Source organism: Hordeum vulgare, chromosome 3H (assembly GCF_904849725.1).
Source record: "Hordeum vulgare subsp. vulgare chromosome 3H, MorexV3_pseudomolecules_assembly, whole genome shotgun sequence".
NCBI classification, from domain to species: Eukaryota; Viridiplantae; Streptophyta; class Magnoliopsida; order Poales; family Poaceae; genus Hordeum; species Hordeum vulgare.
In genome coordinates this window covers 176,639,195-176,649,312 of record NC_058520.1, presented here as the reverse complement: position 1 = coordinate 176,649,312, position 10,118 = coordinate 176,639,195, and positions in this window count along the sequence as shown.

Sequence of the window (10,118 nt, the reverse complement as noted above, 5' to 3'; positions counted from 1 at the left end):
ATAATTTCGTGAGCGCAAAGTTTCTGTCTTTTTCAGCAAGATCAAACAACCATCACCAAAACTAGTCATAAAGGTTTTACTTGGCACAAACACAAAAGTAAACACAAAGAACACAATCGTAACAGAATTATGATGGTGTGGACACAACAAAACAGAAAGTAAAAAGCAAAGATAAATTCATTGGTTTGCCTCCCAACAAGCGATATTGTTTAACGCCCTTAGCTGAGCATTGATAATTCAATGATGCTCACACAAAAGACAAGAACTCAAGCACAACGACAGCATCATAAAGCATGTGAAAATCACATCTAAGTCTAATATACTTCCTATGCATAGGCATTTTGTAGGAAAACAAATTGGCAAGACAACCAATAGTTACCAAATGCAAGGAAGAAGAAAGAGACAATAGCAATCTCAACAAAACGAGAGGTAATCTGGTAACATGAAAGTTTCTACCACAATATTTTCCTCTCTCACAGAAATTACATGTGGGATCATAATCAAATTCAACAATATAGCTATCACAAAGGATATTCTTTTCATGATCCACATGCATGCAAAGTTGACGCTCTTCAAAAATAGTGGGTTTATCATCAACTAAGTCATGACTTCTCCAAACCCACTTTCAATATTATTACAAATATCATGTTCATCATGAGGCTTAAACAAATTTTAAAGTTAATAAGAAAAATCATTGCCCCAATCATGATCATTGCAACAAGTAGTGGACAAAGCAAGACTAGCATCCCCAAGCTTAGGGTTTTGCATATTTTTAGCATGATTGACACTAATAGAATTCATAGTGAAACAATTGCAATCATGCTTTTCATCCAAGGAGCCCTCGTGAATCACTTCATAAATTTCTTCACCATGATTTTCAGATTCACGCATCTCGAGCAAAACTCCATAAAGATAGTCAAGTGCACTCAACTCACTAGAAATTGGTTCAACATAATTGGATCTCTTAAAGAGATTAGCAAGTGGATGAGGATCCATATCGATAGAATTTCAGCAAGCGAAGATGCAAGCATATTGAAGGCACATAGCACACAAGCAAACGAAAGGCAAACGAAAAAGGCAAATATTTTTGTAATTTTTGTTTTTCAGAAGTGGGGGAGAGGAAAACGAGAGGCAAAAGGCAAAAAAGGTAAATGCAAGAGATGAGTTTGCGACAGTTACTTGGATAAGATTCACTCAGAATAGTCCCCGGTGCCAGAAATTGACATGTTGAAGGAAGACTATTCTTGACTTGATACTCCCCGGCAACGGCGCCAGAAATTGGCACGTTAACGGGAGACTATTCTTGACTTGATCCTCCCCAGCAACGGCGGCAGAAATTCTTCTTGCTACCTCTTGAGCTTGTGTTGGTTTTCCCTTGAAGAGGAATGGGTGATGCAGCACAACAGCAGTAAGTATTTCCCTCAGTTTGAGAACCAAGGTATCAATCCAGTAGGAGTATCAAGGCAAGTTTCCAAAGTACCTGTGCAAAAACAAACAAGCTTGCACCCAACGCTATAAAGGGGTTGTCAATCCCTTCACGATTGATTGCAAGGTGAGATCTGAAGGCGGAAAGTGCAACAAAGTGAAAGTGTAGAGCTGAAAATATGATGTGAAGTGGACCCGGGGGCCATAGTGTTCACTAGAGGCTTCTCTCATGATAGCAAATATTACTGTGGGTGAACGTATTACTGTCGAGCAATTGATAGAACCGCGCAAAGTCATGATGATATCTAAGGCAATGATCATACATATAGGCATCACGCCCGAGACAACTAGACCGATACTTTCTGCATCTACAACTATTACTCCACACATCGACCGCTATCCAGCATGCATCTAGTGTATTGAGTTCATAACAAACAGAGTAACGCCTTAAGCAAGATGCCATCATGTAGAGGGATAAATTCATGCAATAGATATAAACCCCATCTTTTTACCCTTGATGGCAACAAGACGATGCGTGCCTCGCTACCCCTTCTGTCACTGGGTGAGGACACCGCACGGTATGAACCCAAAACCAAGCACTTCTCCCATTGCAAGAATTATAGATCAAGTTGGCCAAACAAAACCCACAACTCGAAGAGAATTACAAGGATACGAAATCATGCATATAAGAGATCAGAGGAAACTCAAATAATAATCATAGATAATCTGACCATAAATCCACAATTCATCGGATCTCAACAAACACACCGCAAAAGAAGATTACATCGGATAGATCTCCATGAAGATCATGGAGAACTTTGTATTGAAGATCCAAGAGAGAGAAGAAGCCATTTAGCTACTAGCTATGGACCCGAAGGTCTATGGTGAACTACTCACGCATCATAGGAGAGGCAATGGTGTTGATGAAGAAGCCCTCCGTGTCCGAATCCCCCTCCGGCACGGCACCAGAACAGTCCCCAGATAGGATCTTGCGGAGACAAAAGCTTGCGGCGGCAGAAAAGTATTTTCGTGGCTCTCTCTCGTGGGTTCAGATTTTTAGGGAATTTATAGGCGGAAGAAGTAGGGCAAAGGAGCTTAGGGTGGGGGGGGGGGGCACAAGCCTTCTAGGCGCCCCCCCAGGCCGCGCCTAGGGGGCTTGTGTCCTCCCCCGGAGTCCTTTGCCTTGGTTCTCAAGCTCCCAACATATCTTCTGTTATGGAAAAATCATTCTGAAGATTTTATTCCGTTTGGACTCCGTTTAATATTCTTCTCTGAAAAGGGTCAAAACACGGAAAAAACAGGAACTAGCACTTGGCACTGAGTTAATAGGTTAGTCCCAAAAAAGATGTAAAATGCATACAAAACATCCAAAGTTGACAATATAATAGCATGGAACCATCAAAAATTATAGATACGTTGGAGATGTGTCAGCCCATATGTGAGTAATTGACCATGGTCAACTGGTCAATAGGGGGCTCGTGGGTCCACCCGCAGTGACCCTCGGGGTGGCCCCGGTCCAACCTCGCTTGTAGGCGGCGCCGAGGCCGCTTCGTCGACCTCAAAGTGCGGTGGAGCGCTTGGCCAGATGTCGGGTTTTTGCTAGAGGGCACCATTTCGCGTGGGGTTGGTCGGAATCGAACGCACGGAACGACCCGCATCGACATGTGGTGGTGATCGAGGTTGCAGTCGACGGATTCATCGCGAGCGACAAGCCGAGCGGACATGGACGTTTGGGTGTGGTCCGTATCGAGGCTAGGGGCTCGGGAGGGCACATGTGTAGGTGCATTGGCTTCCTACGAGCTCCAAGAGCTCGATGTCGTGCTCGGACTGGGGTTGTGGTGGCTCTGGCTGCATCGACGGCGAGCACGGGCGACACAGAGCTTCGGCTTCGGCGATAGGGGAGCTACGGGGAAAGGATCACGTGAGAGAGAGGGGAGGAGGAGTGGGGGCTCGCCGGGTCGTGTAGGTGTGCAAAGCATGCTCGGGGAGGGCTCGGTGCGACGGAATTTGTCGACGGTGAGCGGCGGTGTCCGAGGAGGAAGAAGAGGGCGGTGGCGACACTCTGGAAGCTCCAGGCTCGATCTCATGGGTGAGGACGACGTAACACAGCACGACGGAGCTGGGCAGCACGATGGCGAGGCGTGGGAGGCTCGGCGGCTACGCGGGCGAGCAGGCGACGATGATGGCCAAAGCGGTCATGGCGTTAGGTGGGAGGAGGCGACACAAGGGGGAGAATATGAAGGGGCTAGGGTTCCTGTACGTCGGGGAGTGCCTTAAAGGTGCCGACATGCGGGCGGATGGCCGCCACGACGATGACATGGTTGGTGGTGAGCATCGGCTCTCCCACGTCTCCCCTCGGGAGAAGTGGGATTGGGCTGGCACGCACGCCTAAGTGCAGAGTGCACTTAGGCCTTTTTTTCCATTTCCTTTTTTGGGCCTTTTATTTAAAATTAAAAAGCCATTCTTTTGATTTAATCTCATAACCAAAATGACTTATCCAAAAATGGAGTATGCCCCATTATTACTAATGCAATAATAGGCACAACCACAAAAAGTTTGGGGGCATTTTGAAAATGTCTCCAATTTACATAAATTAAAAGGGGATATAAACAATATTTTGACCTCTCTTATTATTGTTTAGAGGCACTTAAACACGTTGTAAAAAGTTGGCTTCAATTTTATAAATGCTTAGGGAATATTTGTAACCCAACATTATTTTAGTTTTTAGGTTGCAACAATATTTAAACCACTTTTTAAATGAATTTTGAAAAATCATTAGGAAATTCCAATGATATATGATTCCATTGTGACCAAACATGGTTTAACAAAAGCATTAGCTTCACATCATGGTTTACTGTAGCTTAATTACATTCATCATTGTAGCTGAAATCCACTGGTGTTACAACACACAACCAAGAGCAAGAGTATTAAACCACTTCTTAGCATCACCCTTTAATTAGAAAGGAAAAGGCTTAAGTATGTAGGAGTAGCGGATTTTTTCTTCGTGAGCAAATAGGGTGGCAATATTATTTAGTTTGGTAAGGTGTGCCAAAATAGTTCCAGTTTCATAACCATGGAAAGGATCAAATTCTACCAAGGTAATTAATTCAGGATTAATAGAGAAATCATAATCCTTATGAGTAACACATATATGAGAAGTGGCAAACTTAGGATCATATTTCATTTTCTCCATCATAGATTTTCTTTCAGTTTACTCGGTAGTTTCTTAAGATCATCTCTATCATTACAAGCAAGAAAGTCTTTAGCTATATCCCTATCCATAACATAACCATAAGGTATTTTAGGCATATCAACTCTAGTAGGAGAGATAGGCATAATGGGTGGATCATAGTTCTCATAAATTTTAGTATTTCCAAGTTCTTTAGATCTAGCAATATGAGCATCAAGCAATTAACTTAGTGACACAATTTAAATTTCATCTAGAATGGTAGTGGCATAATCATGAGTTTCATCAATAATAGAAATAGTATCATCAAGCACTTGCGACATATCAGATTGAATAGCATATGGTGGTGTTGCAAGCTTACGTCAAATAGAAGGTGAATCAAGTGCAAAGCTAGACGACAGTTCCTTACCTCCCCTTATCTTAGAGGATACACTTCTAGTTGTGGAGTCATTCAGTCTATTCATAGTTAACAATATAAATCCCAAGTGACCTCAATAAATAGAGCTATGTGATATGTCTCCATCGTATCTACTTTTCCAAACTCTTTTGCCCTTGTTTTGGACTCTAATTTGCATGATTTGACTAGAACTAACCTGGACTGACGCTCTTTTCAGCAGAATTGCCTTGGTGTTCTTTTGTGCACAAATGAAAGTTCTCAGAGCATCCTGAAAATTTACGGAGAATATTTCTGGAAAATATGAAAAATACCTGCGCAAAGATCCACCGGAGGGGATGGGCCCGTGGGCCACAAGCCCTGTAGCTGCCACCCCCCTGGTGGCGGCTAGCAAGCTTGTGGGGCCCACGTGGCTCTGCTGCCCCCAATCTCAGATCTATAAATTCACTTTCATCCTAGAAAAAATAAAGAGAGAAGATTTCGTCACGTTTACGATACGGAGGCGCCGCGACATCCTGTTCTTCATCTGGAGGGCCGATCTGGAGTCCGTTTTGGGCTCCGGAGAGAGGAAATCGTCGCCATCGTCATCATCAACCTTCTTCCCTCTCCAATTCCGTGAAGCTCTTCGTTGTTCGTGAGTAATCTATTCGTAGGCTCGCTGGGCGGTGATGAGTAGGATGAGATCTATCATGTAATCGAGTTAGTTTTGATGGGGATTGATCCCTAGTATCCACTATGTTCTGAGATTGATGTTGCTACTACTTTGCCATGCTTAAAGCTTGTCACTAGGGCCCGAGTGCCATGATTTCAGATCTGAAATTATTATGTTGTCACCAATATATGTGTTTTAGATCCGATCTTGCAAGTTGTAGTTACCTACTATGTATTATGACCCGGCAACCCCGGAGTGACAATAACCGGAACCACTCCCGGTGATGACCATAGTTTGAGGAGTTCATGTGTTCACCAAGTGCTAATGCGTTGGTCCGGTTCTTTATTAAAAGGAGAACCTTAATATCCCGTAGTTTCCTTTTGTACCCCGCTGCCACGGGAGGGATGGGCAATATATGTCATGCAAGTTCTTTTCCCTAAGCACGTATGACGAAACACGGAATGCATGCCTACATCACATTGACGAACGGGAGCTAGCCACATATCTCTCCGTGTTATAACTGTTGCATGATGAATATCATCCAAACAAATCACCGACCCATTGCCTACGAGTTTGTCCTACTTCTGCTGTTACTTGTCTTGCTCTGCTGCTACTGATGTTACTTGTCTTGCTCTGTTGTTACTGTTGTTACTACTGTCGCTTGCTACTGCTGTCACTACTGTTGTTCCTTGCCACTGCTATTACTCTTTACACTGCTACTACCTGCTACAATTTTGGTACGCTGGTCGTTGACGGGAACACACAATTTCCGTCAATGGACAACTTATGGCGCCATTGATACAATCGTTAGGAATAGTCTGCCGTCAACTGATCGTTTCTGACACCGTTGTTATCATACTACTTTGCTGCTGACTCTTTGCTTGCAGATACTAATCTTTCAGGTGTGGTTGAATCTGACACATTCAGCTGCTAATACTTGAGAGTATCCTCTCACCTCCTTTTGGCATATCAACAAATTTGGGTCGAATACTCTACCCTCGAAAACTGTTGCGATCCCACGCGTTGGTGGGCCGTCAACAACATTCTTCTAGTTTCGTTGCCAGGGAGTGCTAGCAGCATTCTTCTGGTGCCGTTGCAGGGGAAGGTCTGTTGTCACAGAGTCAACATTTTTCTGGCGCCATTGCCGGGGACGTATTGCTATATTCTCTGAGTCACTTGGGATTTATATCTGCTGATCACTATGAAGAATCTGAAGGATCCGAGAACCAAAGTCTTGCCCTCAACTACGAGGGGAGGTAAGGAATTGACATCTAGCTTTGCACTTGATTCACCTTTAGTTATGAGTAAGTTTGCGACATCACCTCCTGATAGAAATCTTGATATGTCACATGTGCTTGATGATGCTTATGATGCTACTGCTAGAGATGCTATGCTTGATACTATGCCTGATACTGCTAAAGATGCTATGCCTGATACTGCTAGAGATGCTTTGCCTGATACTGCTAGAGATGCTTTGCCTGATACTGCTAGAGATGCTACTTTGCCTGATGTTCCACTAGGGGTGTTCCTTGATGCTCATATTGCTAGAGTTACTGACAATGCTTGTGATGCTTCTGAAACAGCCGATACTATTGAGATAGAACCTGCTTTTGCTCCTGCTAGATCTAGCTCTCCTAGATATGAATTGCCTGATATACCTGATGGTTACGTTATGGAGGGAGAGATAGCTGAGGATTTTCTTGCGTGTAAGGATGCCTATGACGCTGAGAAATTACTTCTCAAGTGGAAGGAAAAATCGCTGAAAGCTAGGATGAAATACGACCCGAAGTTTGCCACTTCACCTATCTTTATCACCGATAAGGATTATGAATTCTCTCTCGACCCTGAGATAATCTCTCTAGTCGAATCTGATCCTTTCCACGGTTATGAGTCTAAGACGGTCGTAGCCCATCTTACCAAACTACACGATATAGCCACCCTTTTCACTAGTGAGGGGAAGATCCGTCACTACTACATCCTTAAGTTGTTTCCTTTCTCTCTAAAGGATGACCCTAAAGCCTGGTTCACCTCTCTTGCTCCTGGATGTGTGAGTAGTCCCCGGGATATGGTCTATTACTTCTGTGAGAAATATTTCCCTGCCCATAAGAAGCAAGCTGCCTTGCAGGAAATATACAACTTTCCTCAACTCCAAGAAGAGAGTCTCCCACAAGCTTGGGGGAGGCTCGTCCCGCTACAGAATGCTTTGCCCGATCACCCTCTTAAGAAGAACAAGATACTTGATATCTTCTATAATAGACTTACTAATGCTTCTAGAGACCACCTAGATAGTTGTGCCGGTTGTGTTTTTCGGGAACGAACTGTAGAACAAGCTAAGACCCTACTGAATAACATCTTGATCAACGATAATGCTTGGACTATTCCCGAACCACCTCCTAAGCCAACTCCTAAGAAAAGAGGTATTCTATTCCTCAGTCCCGAAGATATGCAAGAAGCCAAGAAATCTATGCAAGAGAAAGGCATTAGATCTAAAGATGTAGAAAATCTACCACCTATCGAAGAGATCCATGGTCTCGATAACCCGATACAAGTAGTAGAAGTGAATTCTCTGCGTAGGTTTGACGAGAGTGATATTCCTTTTGACAAACCTGCTAGTCTATGCTTTGATGAATTTGACAACTTTGTTGCCAAACAACAGAGTTTCAATGATTATGTTAGCAGACATTTGGAACAAAGTGCTCGTATGCTTAGCCATTTAAGTGCTTGTGTAGACAGAAATGTCAATGATCTGAAGCTTCTGAGTAAACATGCCTCTATGATTACTACCGAGGTAGAACAAGTACTTAAAGCTCAGAATGACTTGCTCAATGAATTAAATGACAACTCTGTCAGAGTCATTACTAGAGGAGGCAAAATGACTCAGGAACCTTTGTATCCTGAAGGTCATCCTGAGAGAATTGATCAAGATTCTCAAGGAATTAATGCTGATACACCCAGTCATCCTAAGGAGAAGAAGAAGGATGATAGAAACCTACATGCCAGTTCACCAAATACTGTCACACCTGAAGAACCTAATGATATTTCTGCGTCTGATGCAGAAACACAATCTGGTGATGAACATGAACCTGGTGACAATATGGACAGTGATGTTCATAATAATGCTCAACTAGCAATGATGAGGATGTGGAGATTGAACCTATGGTTAATCCTCACAACCCACAACCTAAGAGATACGATAAGAATGACTTCACTGCTAGGAAGCACGGTAAAGAAAGAGATCCATGGGTTCACAGACCTATGCCCTTTCGTCCTAAGTCATCCAAGAAAAAGGATGATGAGGATTTTGAGCGCTTCGTTGAGATGATAAGACCCATCTTTCTGCAGATGCGGTTAAGTGATATGCTCAAAATGTATCTGTATGCCAAGTACATGAAAGATATCGTGACTAATAAACGAAAGATACCCGATCTTGAGATCTCCACCATGCTTGCCAATTACACTTTCAAAGGTGGAACTCGTAAGAAACTTGGTGATCCCGGAGTGCCCACGATACCTTGTTCCATTAAAGGAAACTACGTAAGAACTGCCTTATGTGACCTTGGAGCCGGTGTTAGTGTTATACCGCTCTCTCTCTTTATCGTAGACTTGAATTGTATAAGTTGATACCCACTGAAATTTCTCTGCAAATGGCTGACAAATCAACTGCTTTCCCTATCGGCATTTGCGAGGATGTGCCTGTTGCGGTTGCTAACACCACTATCTTAACAGACTTTGTTATCTTGGATATTCCCGAGGACGATGCCATGGTTGTCATCCTCGGAAGACCCTTTTTAAACTCTGCAGGGGCTGTTATAGATTGCAACAAAGGCAATGTCACTTTCCATGTCAATGGTAATGAGCACACGGTGCACTTTCCGAAGAAACGATATCAAGTACACTGCATCAATGCTATCGAAAAGACTTCATCGATTCTTATTGGGATCTTTGAATGCCCTATTCCTCGTGTCAAGATGAAGTATGACTTGCTTGTTGGGGAGATACATATCCCCATTGAGGTGACTTAGTGGCTATTTGAAAATTCTCCATTCTCTCTTGCGATTCGAGAAGGTTTTGTCATAAGGACTTGATCAATCCCATTGACGGATTTCTTTCGATGACCATGAAACGGATGAATCAGAGAGTCACATACCTCTGTTTTGAGTTTTCCTTTTCTGTTGCTTAGAAGAAAAATGATATAGTTAGTTTAGTATTTCCTGTTTTCTGTTTTAGCGTCCCGGAGAAAAATACCCCGAAAATAAAAATTCTCCGATGGTCCTGAAAATTTAGTATGATTTTTTCTGGAATATTTGAAAAATACTAGGCCTGAGAGCTGGCATGGGGGCCTGACCAGTGGGCCACAAGCCCTGCAGCCGCCACACCCCCTGGTGGCGGCTAGCAAGCTTGTGGGGCCACAGGGACCCCTCCACTCATTCCAGCTCCCATCCTCTCCTTCCACCTCCAGA